The 19,380-nt window shown below is 34.5% G+C and overlaps 1 protein-coding gene across 4 annotated transcripts in view; it reads right to left on the reverse strand.

Moving 5' to 3' along the window:
- The window catches only part of Mipol1 (mirror-image polydactyly 1), a 281,225-nt gene that overhangs the window by 222,950 nt on the left and 38,895 nt on the right, over nucleotides 1-19,380 (reverse strand). The window lies entirely within an intron of this gene.

Here is a 19,380-nt window from a genome sequence, read left to right on the forward strand (position 1 = left end):
CACTTCCACTGAGACACAAGAAGAAACAGAATCATTCATACTAAACCTTAAAAATTCAGAAACACAGAATCTTATTAATTAAACATACTAAAATAAATGATATTTTAGAAAAAGAGCACATTCTACAACACTGCTTTAAGACAGCTGTTCTCAACCAACCTGATGCTGCAACCCGTTACTACAGTTTCCCATGTTGTGGTGACCTCCAGTCCTAAAATTATTTTGATTGCTATTCTATACTATAATGTTTTGAATCATAATGTAAATATCTGATATTCATGTGATATTCATGATATCTGATATGCGACCCCTGTGAAGGGCTCATTTGACCCTCAAGGGGATGACGAGCTACAGGTTGAGAACCACTGTTCTAAGGGGAGAGTCGCACTTCCTCAGGCAGTCGGTCCTTGTTGGTCACCTGCCTCCTCCCAACCTCCATCTGACACTCTAGATGCTCATGTACAAACGCTACTAGCATCTGTTAGGCCAAGTCATATGAAGCCAAATAGTAAATTTAATTACACTGCAGCCCTGTTCTTTATACAACCCCTTTAAGGCACGCATAAAATCATAAAATACAATTTTAAATTTGTACTTGCAGACAGGAATAGGCATTTAAGCCTGTATGCCAATGGTACTGGTCTAAAGGTTTTTATTTGCAATCAGAATTTCAGTAGATATAAAAGGCATTTTAGACTTAGTTATTACTGATTCTATATTCTATATACTATATTCTCTCTATATAAATATATATTCATATATTCTAAATAAATTTTTGAGTCTGTATTTTATATGCTTCTTTGAAAAATCAAGTTTCTAATGGCATACTGAACATTAAATACAAATATAAAATTATTAAACTAATATTCATATATATTGTTTATAATATTTTTGAACTTTTAATAAATTGATTATTCACAGATATAAGGAATAACATCACAATTTATTTAAAGGCTTCATAAAATATGCCAGCAGTCTTTTATTTTTGTTTCTAGCATCTCTAACTATGATCATCACTTAAGTGAAAATGATATTTATCATACACATAACATATATGTTAAATACCCATTAAATAACCTCATTTTTTGTTTTGGAAATTGATATTCCAAATTCGATATTCATAGTAGCAATAAAGAACTACCTCTTCATTACCCTACATGTAAGGTAAGGATTACAAAACTTGCACCAAAGTCTTGGTGTGTGCTAAGTAAGACTTACAGTATGGAACAGCTTTTCTCACTCCCAAATCTGTGCTATTTCTATCATTCCATTTTACTGAAATTAATGAAGTGCAAGTGTAATGTATCTATCTATCTTCTTTCAGACACAGGCAGCAAATAAAGTCACAATTACTAGTGAGTTCATTTATTTAGGAAAAACACATCATTGCTTACAACAAAGCCTTTTATTTAATATGATTTAATTTCTACAACTTAGAACAGAATGGTTAGCCATCTATCAAACTTGCAGTGTATAGAAGCATATGATCATAATGTCAGGGAATATAATTTTTCTAGTAGCTATCTCACTGGAAGGAAACAGACATCTCCCCTAGTTAAAGAACTGTTTTCTTCCTCCTTCCTCAACACAATAAACTACTTCACAAAACTGAGATTCTACTCATAATGAACAATGCCGTCTAAAAGCAACAGAGATGCTTTTCTAGTGAGCCTCTGTAGTTGTCTACTTATAAAATGATGTTAATAAATCAGACTTGGAATTCCATTACAAAACCCAAACTTCCCAACACACGAAAGGGTCACACACATGCCTGCAGAGACAAATATGAGCTAGGCAATTGTAAGAGATAGATGGTAGCACAGACTCCACGTCACCAAGGAAACATACTCTGACTCAGTAAGAAGCTGACGTAACACTGCAGAGTCATCTTCTGCCTTGTTTTATTTACTAACTTATTTGTTAAAGACAAGGTCTCATGTAGCCCACGCTGTCCTGAGTCCACTGTGTAGCTAAGTATGACCTTGAACTCCTGATTCACTTTCCACTACTTCCCAAGCGCTGGGATTATAGGTGTGCACCACCATGACCAGTTGATTTATTTTATAGCAGAAAAATTGTGACTATTTATTTTGTGTATTGAAAAAAAACCAAGAACCATAGCTGTATAAGATATTATCTAGAGTAATTTTAAAATAGGAAAGTAACAGCTGAATTTTAATCAATTTACTAAGATAATATTTCTGAAAATATTTTTTGGATTCCAATCAAGTGCAATATTTAGATTCTATTAGCATAAGCAGTTGGGTGGTGGATTTCCACACTGTTACATAAGTCTAAAGACTCCTGATGTAGAATCCCAGTCATTTTAAAAGACACTGAAGATAAATAAAAAAGTTTAAAGTTCTGTAACCCATGTAGGGTTAGACTGAGAATATGTAAGTGAACATAGCTCCTCTTTGTATAAAATAAACTAAAGATAATATTGAAAAAATCATTAAACTAGAGGGTTTTTTACAGAAAAACAAGATTGAACAATGTAAAGAGAGTACTGATTTTACTTAAAGCTTCCTCACGCTGGCTGATCTGCACCATTTCTGACCTTCAGTGAGTAAGAAATGTTCAAACGATAATCTAACGTGTTTCTGATATGCACTGTAGTCTTCTTTAACCTTTCTTAGGGAACACTGACCCCTAAAGGTTCTAAATTTAAATAAACTTCACAATTTTCTAAAGGTAACTGCTACCTAGCCCTTATTGTTAGCAGTGTGTGTGTGTGTGTGTGTGTGTGTGTGTGTGTGTGTGTACACTATGGCAAATATATCTACACACATATAATACATAAATAGTTCCCAAATGGCTGCTTGAACTTTATACCAAACCCATGGATCACACTTCTGTGATAAAACAACCCAAATTAATATAAGAAAATACTTGAAATATATATTGCTATTCCAAATTACTACACATAAGAGACATGCAACTTCTTTAATATGAAAATGGATATTAGTACTATGCCATCCCACTGATAACAAAGCCTGCAGGTAAGGTACTCAAGTCCCTTAAACAAAGTGGCATGGAATCTGCACATAACCTACAGCCAAGCCTTTCTGGTATTTTAAATCCTCTAAGACTGATTGTAATGCATAATGCTATACAAATAGTCATATTTCTTGGGAGAATAATTTGAAAGATATTCTGTATCTGTTCACTGCAGGCACAGTTTTTTCCTCAAAATGTTTTCCTCCCAGCTGCCAAAACTCTTGCTATATGATGCACAGATATAAATGGCTACTGGTAATTGCTTAAAAGAAAAAAAAAAAAACTAAACAACCAACCATAAAACTACCTGTTCAAACACATATTTAAGTTCTTCCTGATGTTTCATTTTACTTCTTAAAAATACAAAAGGAAGCCTGTCAAACAGAAACCTTAAGAGGCCAGCAGACTGCACCAGTGCTCGTGGGGCTCTCTTGCGGCTAGCGATACAGACTCAGTCCATTCTTTCCATCAAGGTTGCACTTCACCTGGTTAACAAAACTTGAAGATGCTTTGAAACACCTCCACCACGTATGTCATATCTCTCAGGTTCACATTTTGTAAAATGTATGTAATGACAACACACAGCTCGTGTCTACTTTATCTAATAAACTCTTCGATTAAAATATTTCAGCAAAATTTGTATAAAAAATCTAGTAAAAGATTGTATGTATATATGTGTGCATACATATACACATACACATATATTCGTGACAACTATAAAGAAAAAGAGGCTGTAAGATTGAGGGGAGTGAGTGGGAAGACATGAAAGGGGCTGGTGGGAGGAAACAGAAATGGGAAAGTGATGTAATTATATTTTAATTAAAATCATATTAAAAAGGAAATACAAAAAGAAAGGCCACATCTATATTTCTTATAAAATTTAAGCCAATAAAAAGACATGGCTATATAGTATAAGTTTTAATTAGGCTACTTTTCTTTTACAAAGGTAAAATAGGATTCAATAAGATGATTATCCATAAGAATAGGCTTTAATATCTCCGTGTGATAGAACTTTAGGATCAAGATAACATGTGAGATTCCTGTGGAAGCATATCCATTACCACAACACTGTTTGACCTAAGACTAGAGAAGGTAAACGGGAGTCACATAATCATTTGTCTTATTTTATTTTCTACCTAAGTAATAGTCTCAGCTATTCAAAATAAGAATGTTTGCTTGTTTATTTTAATAAGAGAAAACAGCCACAACAAATTAGTTTCAGTTCACACCAAAAGTTCTTATCACAAACTTAAATAAGAAAGTAGACCAATATTAAGTGCAAATAGTCCTAACACAAAACACATATTTGCAATGAGGCCATATACATATACAATGTATACTACCACTGTAAAGAAAACTCCATCAGTTATCTGAATTATAATCTCATCAAAAGCAGCCTAGAGTCTCAAGCAAGAAAGTAAATCACTAATGGCAGAATAAGCAGAAAGTTTTAACTATAAAAATCAAAATCAAACAAAGAAGTCAGAAAACATATTCATAAACCACAGTATTCTTCTATACATCCAAACAGTATGTAGTAACTTACTCAGTTATCAGAGTATCCCTTAAATTAGCTTTCAACCTTCTTTTCTTTAATTAACTACTTTATATAGTAAAGACTTTTATTAAAGTTCCCCAAACAAAAAAAAAAAAAAAAAAAAAGACTGAGAAGTCTTTTAATGAAAACCCTATTTTTACATGATAAAACTGAGATGAAATAGACTAGATGAATTTAACACATTTAATGTCTAAATATCTTAAGCCTTAAACTATATGTAACATGTTCAAAATTATTTCTTTCCTAAGAATTCCAAATGTTCAGAACTTTACTGGAATCCATATTAAATTTCCTATATATTCCTTTCCCTTCAGCAACAGACTGCCTGAACATTTAGACTGTTACTCTGTTTCTGTCTGCATACCTGTCTTCTATCTCTGCCTGTGTCTGTCTGTCTGAAAGTCAGTCTTTGCACATCTGTACATCTTTGCACATTGCTGTCTTTGCAGATCTGACTTGTTCCCCTTCATACTTTCTCTGGGTGTGCCTTATTGTACGCATGTTTCTGCATTTCAGTCTGTCCCCGTCTGTTCTGTGCATTTCTCGTGTGTGCCTTTCCCTCTGTACCCACATACATGTCTATCTCCCCATCCCACAGTATTCCACTCTGGGTGTCTTTTGCCTCTGCGAGTTGCTGTTTTCTGTGCATATATGTGCCTGTGCCTTTCTGTTTTGTGTTCTCTCTTCCCCCTTTCTTCATTTCACTGCATATTGCTGTCTCCTCCATGATGTGTGTCTCTCCTACTCTGGTATCTATCCTTTTCTTTAAGCCACTATGTGTGTTTCCTTATGTGCACCTCCACGTGTATACCTCTGTCACCCTGTGTCTTTCTCTTAGAGTGCCTCCACATGCCTCTATCTCAGTCAATCATTGTCCCAGACACCTCTAGCCTTTTATGTCTATTTGTTTCTTTTTCTATGTATCCTTCTCCCCTCTTCTTAAAATCTTTTCTTTGTCTTTCTCTTTGTGAGCACATGATTCCTTTGCCCTATGTGTGTATGTCTCTGTGTCTTTGTGTCCCTTTTGCAATAAATCTCTTTGTGTGGGTCTCCTTTGTGTGTGTGTGTGTGTATGTGTGTGTACACATTCATGAGAGTGTGTGTACTTGTTATTTTAGAATAATATATTGGTAGGCCAAACGCACTCATTCTGTGCCTTGACTTGCCACCACACGAAGTGCTTGGTTTTCACACTTAGCACCCCACCATCTGACCGGCCCTCCATGTGCACTTCTCCTCCTGTTTGCTCTGGCACTGTTTCTGCTTTTGGCTCCGAGATTGAAGCTAAAATAAAGCCAGCTCTAGATAAATAAACTTAAGACAATATATCAAAACACTCCTAAATCTTACCTTTATTTAACAGATTTTCAGGATAGATGGCTTTCTCAAACATCTGTGGTAGGAAAATTAAATGTCTTTCTACAGGTGAAATTAAGTCTTCTTCTCAGGAAAATGTTATTTCTTCACAGATATGTTTTCATAAATACAGATTAAACTTTTACACATTCTTACTTCTTGGTTTATATAATTTATTTGACTTACTTCTCCAACTACAACTTCATTTGTTTAAAAACTTTATTATTAATGCTTTAAACTTCATATCTAAAACTTCAAGTTTATTGATTTGAATTTACTACACAGATATTCATATAAATCATTTAAGACCTGTAAAGAAAACTTGAGATTACTATTCTTTAATTTTAAATCATGAACTTAATGAAATCATCGGAATTTTTCTTTTGCATTTGTTTAATAAACATGATAAAAAGTGATACAGGCTCCTTCCTTCTGATTTTTCTTTTTTCATCCTTTCTTTTGAAAGGAGAATGAAATTAGATTTACCTCATAGCCAGAACCCTGTGTTCTTTAAAAAGTACTTAAATAAAGCTGTAGTAAGCTTCTTCTTTTCCAATTTTCTCTAAATATGTTGACCTGGAGTTGGCAATCTTTTTCTAAGTTCCTCATTTACTTTTGGATTAGCTGAAAATATAGGAAGTTATTAATATCAAAGAAATATGTTCTAGTCAATGAAGCTATTTCCCTACATATTGCCCAAAAAGGTTAATAATAATTGCAGTATTTTAATAAGAGATTCATATAGCAAGACATGTAGAAAATACAGTCTTTAATAACCTCTGGAGTATTTTAAAGCATGTCTTACAGGCCTTAATGTGCTTAGTAATATACTACTTAAAACCATAATTTTATCCCTCTGCAATATACGGTCACTCTTCCTCATCATTTACCCAGCTAATGAATGCCAGCAATTAGTAAAATGTAATCCCATTGCACAATCATTTTAATGCTTTTAGCACTCAGAAAAGTAAACACCAAATTAATACTGCTCAAGCCATATCAGATCCTAGTTGGAAGCAGGCAATTATAGTTCAGCTCCTCAGGTGTAATTAAATGATTGGAATGATTTAGTTCCATAAATGCAAGTTAATTCATAAGCAAGCAACAAATATACTGGGAGTAATTACAAGAAACATTGACAGCCTAAGCAGGGCAGTTTTTTTAATAAGCCTGATGTAGTAAAATGCTGCCCTCTTCTGGGCAGATAAGTGAATTTCTCAGGGCCAAAGATTTCCTCTTTAAAAACTTAACTAAAAAGCCTCTGGAAAATAAATAAATAGCATGTTAATTTTTGACATTGTTTGTATATCACAAGCCCAGATAAATATATTATACTACAGCAATATATAGTCAATGAAATTAATTTTTTCCTCAGTAAAAAAACCTTTCTGTCTGAACCCCAAACGAACTGAGCAATTTCTTTTTTTCTTTTTCTTTTCTTTCTTTCTTTCTTTTTTTTTTTTTTTTTTTTTTTTTGGTTTTTTGAGACAGGGTTTCTCTGTGTAGTCCTGGCTGTCCTGGACCTCACTCTGTAGACCAGGCTGGCCTCGAACTCAGAAATCCACCTGCCTCTGCCTCCCAAGTGCTGGGATTAAAGGCATGCGCCACCACTAAAAGAAAGCATGCTTGTATAGCACTGACTGACTGTAAGTGGAACATCTTGCACCCATCTGGATGTCAATGCTGGGTGTATATTTCATAACTAAGCTATGCATTCACATGATGCAATATCTGTGGGAAAATGTAAACTGACATGGTGTATTATGACTTTACATCATGGCCTAAGATAGTTTTTTTTTTTTAAGTTCAATAAGAAAAATTAATGACTGGTAAAATTGTCATTATAAGAATAGTTTTAAGGATTATGCATACTTGTATGTGTACTGGTGCCATAAATATGTGCATGCCTGCAGAGACCAAAAGAGGGCGTCTGCTGGTGCGTTGGAGCTAGAGTAGCAGGCAGTTGTTAGCTGCCCAGGGCAAATGCTGGGAACTAAACTCAGGCCTCCTGGAAGAACAGCAAGTGTTCTTAACTATGGATCAGTTAACAAGCTCAAGAATAATTTAAAGCATAAAAAATAAAAACAGTATGGTAAATGCCTGCTGGTCTTATTTACAGAGTTCCCAACTTTTTAACTTCTTACCTTAAAATTAAAAAGGAACCTATGTAAGTTCTATTCAGGTGATCCTTAAGGTCACACATTTAAGAAGCTTCCTTATAGTATTTTAAAGATGTTACAGTCAATGTCCGTGTTAAAACATCTATTTACAACACAAACTCCAGCCTGTATCCCTTCCCATTTTCTGCAGAACGAAATGTGTTCTCTAATAAAATTCTGCAGTTGCCACAAATGTTTGTCTTCAATAAATGCAAACAGATAGTGTTTACCACTACACCATCATCCTTTGGGAAGGTAAGAAATTCTAAGCCAATGCTCTTCTAATTTGCTCTCAAATGCATTAAAATCACATTCAAAATAATTTCTTATGTAAACTATAAAAATAAATCAAAATATTAGAATGTCCTGCCACTAAGTTTAAAATGTACAGCACATTTTCTTTGACCTTGATGTCAGAATCTTATTTCCCAATTCATATCTTGTACACTGTAAGTTAATTGCTTCTGGAAAGTACTTATTATTCATGTAAAAATTAATGTGCCAATGTGTTTAAATCCTCTTAAATGACCATTCATGCATCTATCTTCTTTAAGTACCAATGAAATCTGTCAAAAGACATCAATGCAAAATGATCTCAAAGAAAGTTTTAATAGAGATTTTTTTCTGCTAACACGATTTTCATATTCACCAACTTTACTTAAATTCCATTAATTTTTTAAGCTACTTTTAATAAATTCACCAAGTAAAATTTTTAGGCCTCATAGTCTGTCATTTGTGTTCCAGCTGACATTATGAATATTAATAACTGTGTTATCCTGATTAAATAGGCTTCATATGAAATCCCTGTGAATCCTATAGCTCAGACATCTCATTTTTCCAACTCTTTATGAATTTGGATTCAGACATTAAACTGGAAAAATCTTAAAAAGCAGATTTAATAGCACATTTGCATATTCTTAAGCAAAAATTAGATGTTTTAGAGATCCAAACAATTAAGATATCTCTATATACTGTAACAGGAATATATGTCTAAGAATGTATAACAAATTTGACCCTTCCATCCTTTTGAAGACTAGGGTTAAGGATAATAAAATACTGACTATTGTCCTTAAGAACTTCATATTAACAACTTAGTTTCAGAAAAATATAGATTTATATTAAAGATAACTGAATGATTTTAGAGTAGGCAATCAGATAAATTCAGCTTAATAAAAATGTTAACTTATAGACAATAAAAGTCATTGCTTAATTATTAGTAACTTCCATGAAGTTCAATATGCAAAACAAAATTAACTTCAGACCAAAATTGTAAGTTGTACTAGACCTGTTTTTGAAAAACTAACAAAATGAACAGAATATAACATTAGCCTTGGTTAGTTAGAATCTCCATCCGAAACTCCTAATCTAAGTCCTCCAAGTTACTTCAGATTCTCCAAGGGATGAGTTTTATTATGAAGAATAAAATAAAAATTAAAAAAAAGATTAAGCAAACTGCACACCCCTTTTTCTCTGTAAGTATATGAGAATCTCAGTTGTGACACAATTACCTACACATAAAAATGTAAATTGAAGTCTGGTCTACAGAGTGAGTTCCAGGACAGCCAGGGCTACACAAAGAAACCCTGTCTCAAAAAAAAAAAAAATTAAATTGAAAATATTTAAACAAACATCTCTATGCTTTCAAATGTGACTACCTCTGCTTACTCAGCATTAAAACACTTCATGAAAGAAAATTTGTTCATAGACCAGTCTGAAATTTCAGATTTGGCTAAAATAAATCATAAATAATTCTAACATTTGACCTTTAAAAGTTAATATTTTTATAGAGAAGGGTTTTTAAAATGGGATATCATTCTCCAGTGTTACAGCACTCAGGATTTTTTTAATTATGCATATAGATGTTTTGTTTGCATGTATGACAGCATGCATGCTCAGTCCCTACTGAGGCCAGAAGAGGCACTAGATCCCCTGAGGCTGAAGTCTTAGATGGCAGGCAGCCATCATGTTGGGGCTGGGAATTTAACCCAATCCCCTGAGAGAAGATCCAGTGCTCTTAACCACTGAGAAATCTCTCCAGGCTCTGCAGAGTTTTTTTAAAATAATTATTTCAAATATAAAATAACTTTTTTCATAACAACTACAATTTCACAAGTATTTTTGGGTTTTCTGTTATTGTTTTTGGTTTTTTACTGGCTTTGATTGGTTGCATATTAAAAAGAATATAATGTCCCCCTGATCAAATCATGAGTTTACACGTTAAATCCAAGTGTCAAACTAGGAATCATTTTTAACAATACAGTATATCCAACTATAAAGTTCAAATTTTATGTTTTCTAGATTGAGGTATGTTGACAGTTTCTTTATGGAAACACTTTCAATAAATGGCCAAAGGGGATCACCATGAATCAAGATCCAATTATCTTTGTCACGAGATATAACAAAGGACATTCTATGTATACGACCTACTTAGCTTTTCATCCTATTGCAGAAAATTCCCTAAAATATTCACAATCCTTGATGCATTCTTTTTCCAAAAAAATTTCCTTCAGCCAACTACCTACTTACTGCCTAACTGCAGCAACTAATGGTCCTCAAAGACAGGAGAGCAAGGGGTTCAAAGAAAAACATACAGAAGAAAGGTGGCTCTGGCTCAAGTTACAAAAAGTAAAAGAAAAAATCACATATTATTTGACCTTACAGTTCTAAAACTTAATGTGTTTATTTAAAAAAAAAAAAAAACCTGTGAAGTGTTTCTGCGTACAGAAATAACCACAGCAGCGTCTCTAATATTCCCCCAGTCATGCTGTATTTCTGTCCCCCACACGGGCCTGACTTATTCTTTCTCTGATGTCCCTCTACTCACTCTTCCCTCTACCAAGACTCTTCCTAAGACCTCTGAACAGCTTTTCTCATTATACGGACTAGGATAAGAAGTCATCACTTTAGAAAGAAGTTGCCTCGCCATCTTATCTAAAGATTACATTACCTATGCTGTTGTCTCTATGGAGCTAATTTGGTTAGGTTTTATCTCTTTGTTTCTGATACATCTCAACAATGTTATACATGGATGATACACAGAAACAGACCCCTGATGTTTCTGCATCTCTGTACCCTTGGAGAAGGTGAAACAAGCACTTGGTATGTGATGAACAGTTGCAAGATGGAAAGAAGACAAATGGACACTGGAATGAGCATGAATTTCCATGAACAAAGAACTGGTTAAATCAAATGTGATCCAACTATGACATATTCAATCTGTAAGTTTTATGCCATAAATATAAGAGCCATACATGCAATGTGTGGAAGATTCTTCTAAAAAATATTGTAGACTATTCTATGAACCAGATTCTGCTCTAACAGATACAAAAGACTGAAAAGCTAGAGGAGGTTGAGGCTACATTGTGTCTTCTGTTTTGTTTGAGTCAGGTAAATAAAGGTAGAACTTGGTGATTGTTGTATCAATATTTCCTACCAGAAGATAAAAGAAAAAATATGTATGCTTTTCAAAAAAGAAATATATTCTTTGTCAAAACATATAGACAAATAGTATATGAATACATGAAAAACAAAAATTTTAATTATATTTATATCTGAATATACTTAAATAGGCATGTATTTTTCTTAAACATGGACACACAAGAAATTACTTGTGAATTAATTATCTGCAGAAAAGATCTTAGAGTTAGACAAAGAGATGGTAACAATCAGAGAAAGAAATGTTCGTTTTCATTTCATATCTGTAAGTACAATGTTATTTTACAGTCTTCATTTTTATTTAAAATTTAAACATTTGTAAGTAACTTTGTGATTTGCCTGGAACCCATTGAGGCATCACATTTCACCAGAGACAGCCAATGCAAATGGAAAGTAAGCTATCTTTAATGATCCTCTTGAAACACTGAAAACATTATTGCCCAACTAGCAGGCAATTTATAATTATAATTATATTTATATAATTTATAATTATATTTATAATTATAGTTTGTTACAGTTATTTGTTTGCTTGGGTTACGGATATGAAAAAGCTCAAAACAAATTTATAGCTATGCATGATAAGGGTTCCTGACGATTAACCAAGTGTGCATTACAGTCCCGAGGAGTAAACCTAGGGCCTGGCACACAGGCGAGCACCAGTCACTGAGCTACATGCCATCCCTTGCATGTCCGCATGCTGCCCTGAACTCTACATAGAACAGGATGGCTTCAAATTCAACAGGCTTTCTGCCTCAGCTCCCTGAGCAGAGGGATCACAGGCTCATTTAAAAGGATATGTCAACATGTCTAACACAAGTGTTTTTTAAACCTACATTTCTTGGATCAGCATTTATCTTTATAATATTCTCCAAATTCGGGAGTCAAAAGTGTTTTGTTTTTTTTGTTTTTTTGTTTTTTTTTTTGTTTTTTTTTTGTTTTTTTTTTTTTTTTTTTGAGACAGGGTTTCTCTGTGTAGTCCTGGCTGTCCTGGAACTCACTCTGTAGACCAGGCTGGCCTTGAACTCAGAAATCCACCTGCCTCTGCCTCCCAAGTGCTGGGATTAAAGGCGTGCGCCACCACTGCCTGGCGGGAGTCAAAAGTTTTAAAACTTATAGTAAAAATAAATTACTCAACATTATGACTATTGTTCTACATCATATAATTCCTCTTTGGCATATTACAAATGTTATTTTAATTAGTTTATTAATTAGATTAATTAGTTTATTTTTAGTCGCAACAAGTTTCTTTTTTTTTAAAAGACTACTTCCTATCAATAAAGCCATTGTGCCGACTTGGCTAGATCAGCTGCTTGACCAAGGAATATGTCCCGAGGATGTATCTGGATAAGCCCAACATCTGAAATCGACAGACTTGTTAAAATGGACTGTCCTTCCTTATTAGTGGGCCACACAGTCAGTCAATGGGAGACCTGCAGAACAGAAAAAAAAAAGGCTGAGCACTACAGAGAGAAAACTGCCTGGCTGCCTTCAGACTGCAACAGTCTTCACACTCAATGCCAGCTTTGTTTGGAGTCAAGGATGCTAGGCTTCAAACTCAGAATTACACTATAAAGGCCCTTGGTCCCCAGGCCTACAGACTGGGGATGGAACTGTGCTACAGGGCCTCCATACTTAGCATGTGACTGCAAATCAAATCCTGTGACTTGTGAACGTTCATAAAGCCAAGTGTCAATTCCTTACGCTAACTCATCCCACACATTCATTCAAATTTATTCATTCATTTATCACCCCTCCCTTCTCTGAGCAACCCTAATAGTCATGAAAAGTCATCAAGTTAAGAAAAAAATAAACATCTGGTGTTCTACACTTTCAAAATTGGCAAAGAAAATGAACATAGGCCATTTTGAATTGAAACTTCAACGCAAGTGACAAATAACACTTGAGAATATGTACATGACACAAGCCAGTAATTTAAAAAAAAAAAAAAAACTTTAAAACTAGTATTATTTTCAGAGGGCTAATCATATACTATATTATAAAATATCCTGAAACGTTTTGCCCCAAGCCAAACTAAACTAAATCACTTAATCTAGAACAGAGCAGACTATAAAAACAGTCAGCTTACAGAATAGTTTCTTGGGGGAACAAACAGCCTGTTTTCTTAAGATTCATGTGAGAGCCAAGTTCTGATGCAATGGCATACTCCTGAACACAAAAGCTCACACTGCCACGTAACCAACTGAAGTGCTTGGCGTGGCCAAGGTAAAAAGCATTAGCGCAAGTCAAATCAACCTCTAAGGACAACTGTTAAGCACAGCCACTTGAAATCAAGTAAAATAGCTCCCAGAGAAATCCTTCTAAAATAAATTTAAAAACTAAGCACATATAGTATCCAAATGATTCTATATCACAATAATAAATAGTTTTCTCTCACTGAAAAAAAAAATCCATTTAATAATATTCCATAGTTTCTAAAGTTTAACTCTACACAGTAACAAAGAAAGACATAAACAGAGGTGTGTATATGAAAATAGGCACAGTCCTAATTAATACCAAGGGTTAAACTGAGTCTTGAACACGTGAACAGTTTCATAATTTATAGTGTTTAGTTAAGCACTTCCCAAAGACTACAGAACAAGCAATGGTGCATGCAAACTATGCATTTTACTCTATCAATTGGAAAGCTTCTAAATTATGGAATGCAACTGCTACAAACAAGGTTTAAATATACTAAAATAAGTATCTGCATTATAGCTTGAATTTCTTACATAATAACAACAAGGTTGCAGCCAATACCATCTATTTCTCTGAGAAACTATAACCATCTCAAGTAATTTTTAGAGTCAATTTAATAAACTAATAAAACTTTTCATTAATGAAAAGTATGTATATAATAATTATTCTATAGCTAGGATAAAAATTCAATATGGCAAGGAAAACCATAAATAAGAAGCCAAACTATAAGTTTTTTTTTTTTGAAGAAAAAAATGTAATTACAAATTAAATTTGTTATGGTATCTCTGTTTTACCAAACTATAAAGAGTTTCTTAGGACAGAGATGTACATTCAATCAAAACTGGTTTTTTTTAATTTTATATTTTATTTACATTTCAGATGCCATTCCCTTTCCCCATTTCCTCTCCCTAGAAAACCCCTATCACATGCCCCCTTTCCTTTTTGCTTTTATACATTTTTTTAAATGTTAATCAAAGGCTTTATAAGTTTGGTAATGCTCAATCAGAAGTGTAATCCAGTACCCAACTTAGATATATAAACTGTCTTTGACTGGTGGAGACACGTGAATATCTGCCTCCATGCCCCCCCTTCTCTCTCTCATCACCTAGCTTCTCCTCTCCTTCATCTTCTCCTCTCCTTACTCCATCTCTTCCTCTCAGTACTCCTTCCCCCTTAGCTCCTCCTACATATCACCCTTCCTGTTAAAATAAAACTTTTCTCTCAAAATACAATTAGAGCAATTATTCCTAATTGTACCAGTGAGGTACAAGATAGTCCTAATACCCAGTCCATCATTTTGTTGACTAACCAAAACCTCTGTCATCTCTCCTAACTAAAACACTTAGTTTTGAACCTGGCTTTTTTTCTTGGCTTTAGAATGAATGTCACCTGAAAAGCATCCAGTCAGATCTTTTCTCTCAAAGTAAATAGCCAGGATTGGCTATGAGACTATAGGTCTTCAACCCCGTCAGAAATCCAGAAAGACTGAGTTAACTAATTTCAGTTAAATCAAAACTGTTTTTAAGAAAAATTATTTTTTTCAAAAACTATCTCAAATTAGAAAATTAACTGAATTTAAAATATTCTACAGAATTAAGGAATATAATTGTACAGCATCCAGAAAAAGTATTAAATAAATAAATTAATTAATATACGCTATTTTAAAGAGACATCTTCCTCTTCTAGCACACTGCAATCTTTCATTTTAAAAAAAGAATGTTATATCTTTTAGGAAATTTTAATTCATGTGATATGCAAATTTATAATTGCTACAAAACACTTTCTTGTATTAATAACTTAACATTTTGAGTTTTGTAAGAAAACCACTTATAAAACTACAAATAAGAAAACAGAAAATAAATTTTAACCTGCTTTAAGTATTGAAACTATTTCAAAATCAAGCAAACATATGCTTCCTGACAGAATTCTCAGTTCCATTATTCTTGAGCAAGAAGAAAATAAGGAGAGACAGGAGCAAGACACAAGAATGTGGTGGTGTGAATCATACGAAATGGTTTCTTTAACTTATTCACTTTACATCCTGCCCACTGCTTCCCACTTCCCTTCTCCTCTGAGTGAGTAGGTGGGGCCTCCTTGTGTATCCCTCCACCCTGGCACATCAAGTCTCTGTGAAGTTAGGTGCATCCTCTCCCACTGAGGCCACACAAGGCAGCCCGGCTAGATGAACATATCTCAAGTACAGGCAACAGCTTTGGGGATAGCCCCATTCCAGTTGTTCAGGACCCACATGAAGGTTGAGCTGCACATCTGCTACAAGTGAGAGAGGGAAGGCCTAGGTCCAGTCCGTGTAGGCTCTTTGGTTGGTGGTTCAGTCTCTGAGAGCCCCAAGGATCCAGGTTAGTTGACTGTTGGTCTTTCTATGAGGTCTTGTCCCCTTTGGAGCACAGAATCATAAAAGATGAGTTTTAAAGATGGGTAAAATGATGCTCTCCATTTCTGACTAAGTTTGCAATCTCCCACAACTGACTATGTTTTAAAACAAGGATGCACAGAATTCACTTTCTAGAAAAACTCACTGAACAATTTGTTCCAGAACCAACAATGAGCATTCTCTTCTGCCATTTTCAGTATTTCCTTTTATATTAGAATATCTGATAAGTGATGTACACATATAATATACTATGCACATACCTACCAAACAGGATTTCACAATGTATGTAATGTAGAGAAAGGCCTACAAATTTCATTTTAGCAAGAAGTAACTGAAAAAAAATGTATTTTACTCAAACATCTTGAAATTACTCCCTACTTTAGATTTAACAATTAAGAAAATTTTAAGTTATTAACAATAATCTAGTGCATATGACAAATAAGGTAGATACACTCTGTCAACTTTACCAAGAATCTTTCTTGCTGTCTTATTCATTGTTCTGTTGGTGTGAAGAGATATCATGACCTTGGCAACTCTTGTATAGGAAAGCATTTAATTGGGGGCATGCTTACAGTTTCAGTCTTAGTCTATTATCATCATAGTAGGAAGCATGGTGGCAGGCCAGCGTGGAGTTGGAGAAGTAGCTAAGAGAGAGCTACATCCTGATCCAAAGCCAAGAGACTGGTGTGGACTTTTCAATAGCCAAGGCCTACCCCTAGTCAAACACTTCTTCCACAAAGGCCATATCTCCTAATCCTTCTCAAACAGTGTCACACCCTAATGACTAAGCATTCAAATATGTAAGGCAGGAGCCATTCTTGCTCAAACCACCACACTCACTAAGCTGCTCAACGGCCACATGCTACACCTGGAAGCAGCACCAGCACCTTAATTACTTATAGTGCAAGTCATCAAGTTCATTATCTGTTCAACTCATAACTTTATAAATCCAAAATATTTCATATTTTATTTTAAAGGACATCCCCATTGTAGATAGTTCCTTTTTATAGAACCATATATTTGACTTTCAGAAAGGAATCATAAATGCACACATTTATGATAGATAGATAGATAGATAGATAGATAGATAGATAGATGATAGACAGACAGAAGACAGACACTATTCAGTTCTGCTTCCCTAACTGGAATACTGAAGCCGACTGAGAAAGGCCACTATGGCCTTTTTGAACTTGAAGATAAGCAGTGCCATCTCCTTAAGCAATCAGTTATAGATAGGGCATTTACAGAAAACTGGAACTGGAGGCTGTAAGTGAGAGCTTTTTATTCTCTCTTGCCAGAGAACCAATATTTTATCATTAACCACCATGCCTACTGTGCGGACAGTGATGTCTTTGAAAATTGGCCAAGTACTGCTTACAGTCAGTACAAATGTGGCGGGTGATATTAAAGATGAGTCTGGACACTGAGCCTTTGGAGAATATCTGAGCATTCAATAGTTCCGGATCATTTGGATCATCCTATAGAGTCCAGCAGAAAGGTCTTAGAAAACTGAGTAATAAAAACCACAGAAAAATTTAGTAAAAAAGAAAACAACAACAAATGCACACACACACACACACACACACACACACACACATATATATATATATATATATATATATATATATATATATATATATATATACATAATGTTGGCTTAGTAGAAAACTAAAGTTCCCCCAACAATTGGAACAGGGGCTATTTCAGACTTTGTTGCCTTCCTGTGGATCAAGTTCCCCTAACTGGGCTGCCTTGTCTGGCCTCCATGGGAGAGGATGTCCCCAGTCCTGCAGTGACTTGATGTGTCACTGTGAGTCAGAGGAAAAGGAGGGGGGTATTAGGGGAGGGGCTGTGTAGGAGGGGGACTGGAAGGAGAAGGGATGCTACAATCTGGATATAAAATAAATAAATAAATAAGTGAATGGGAATGGAGATACATATATATGTATATATACACACATATATATGTATATACATATATATATGTATATATACACACATATATGTATATATATACTAATTTATAAATACACACACACACAATTTTTTATCGGCTCAGTGAAAAACTAAAGTGCTGAGATAAATGCCCATTTTGTAGTCTTCAAATTGCTCATTTCAACTAATGAAATGAGAGCACCAGGTTTCTCAATCAATGCAAAGACAGGAAAAATGATATGGACTTCCCCCAACCCCAACCCCAACACACACACACACACACACACTCACAACTGCCACACTTGGACAGGATTGAGAGTAGTCAATAGCAGTCAGAGAATGGAAAGACAATCTTCCCAATATAGATAAGACCAGATACTTAAGAAATACTTCAGAAATCATACTGCCAGCTTCCCAGAGCCCAGTGCAACAGCACTACCATGAACAAGCAAAACAATACGCCTCCACCAGAATCGACCAGTCCCATAGAAATGGGCCCTACAAAAGTTATTTACCTGAAACCCAAGACAGGGACATCAAAATAGCAATGATGAATATGTTCAAGGACCCTAAAGGGGATATGAGTAAATTCATTAATGAAGTCTGTGAAAACAAACAGCTGAATGAAATAATGAAAACAATTCAAGCTATAAAAGAACTGACAAAGAAAATGGATCACAAAAAAAAAAAAAAAAACCAAACAAAGAAAAAACAAACAAACTGGAATAAAAGTGGAAGATAAAAACTTTAGACATCAGACAAAACACTCAAAGGTAAGAATTACAAAAGGACTGAAAGACAGGGAAGAACTGCAGGTGTCCAAGACAAGACAGAAATGAACAGCTCAGGCAAAGAAAATGTTAAATCTAAACAAGTATCTGGGCACAAAACACCCAGGAAATATAAGACACCAAATATATGATAATAGGTTTAGAGAAAGGGGAAGAAACACAGGTGCAGAAAGTATGTTTAACAAAATGATAGAAGAAATTCCCCCAATCTAAAGACAGAGATGCCTATCAAGGTGCAAGAGGTATACAGAATGCCAAATAAACAGGATCAAAAAAAATTTTCTAGAACACATAATAATCAAAACACCAAATGTATAGACCAAAAAATAAACAACAAAAACAAAAAAAGCAGGGGTGGTTTTTAAAAGCTTCAAAGGAAAAAGAAGAAGATGCATATAGAGGCAGACCCCTTAGAATAATACCAGACTTTTCAAAGGAGACTCTAAAAGCCAGAAGGACATGAACGGCTATTCAAAAATCTCTAAGATCATAGATGCCAGCCCTGACAATTATCCCCGGCATAACTGTCAAGCACAGTTAATGGAAATAAAATGTTTC

Source organism: Arvicanthis niloticus, chromosome 11 (genome assembly GCF_011762505.2).
Source record: "Arvicanthis niloticus isolate mArvNil1 chromosome 11, mArvNil1.pat.X, whole genome shotgun sequence".
In the NCBI taxonomy this organism is placed as follows: Eukaryota; Metazoa; Chordata; class Mammalia; order Rodentia; family Muridae; genus Arvicanthis; species Arvicanthis niloticus.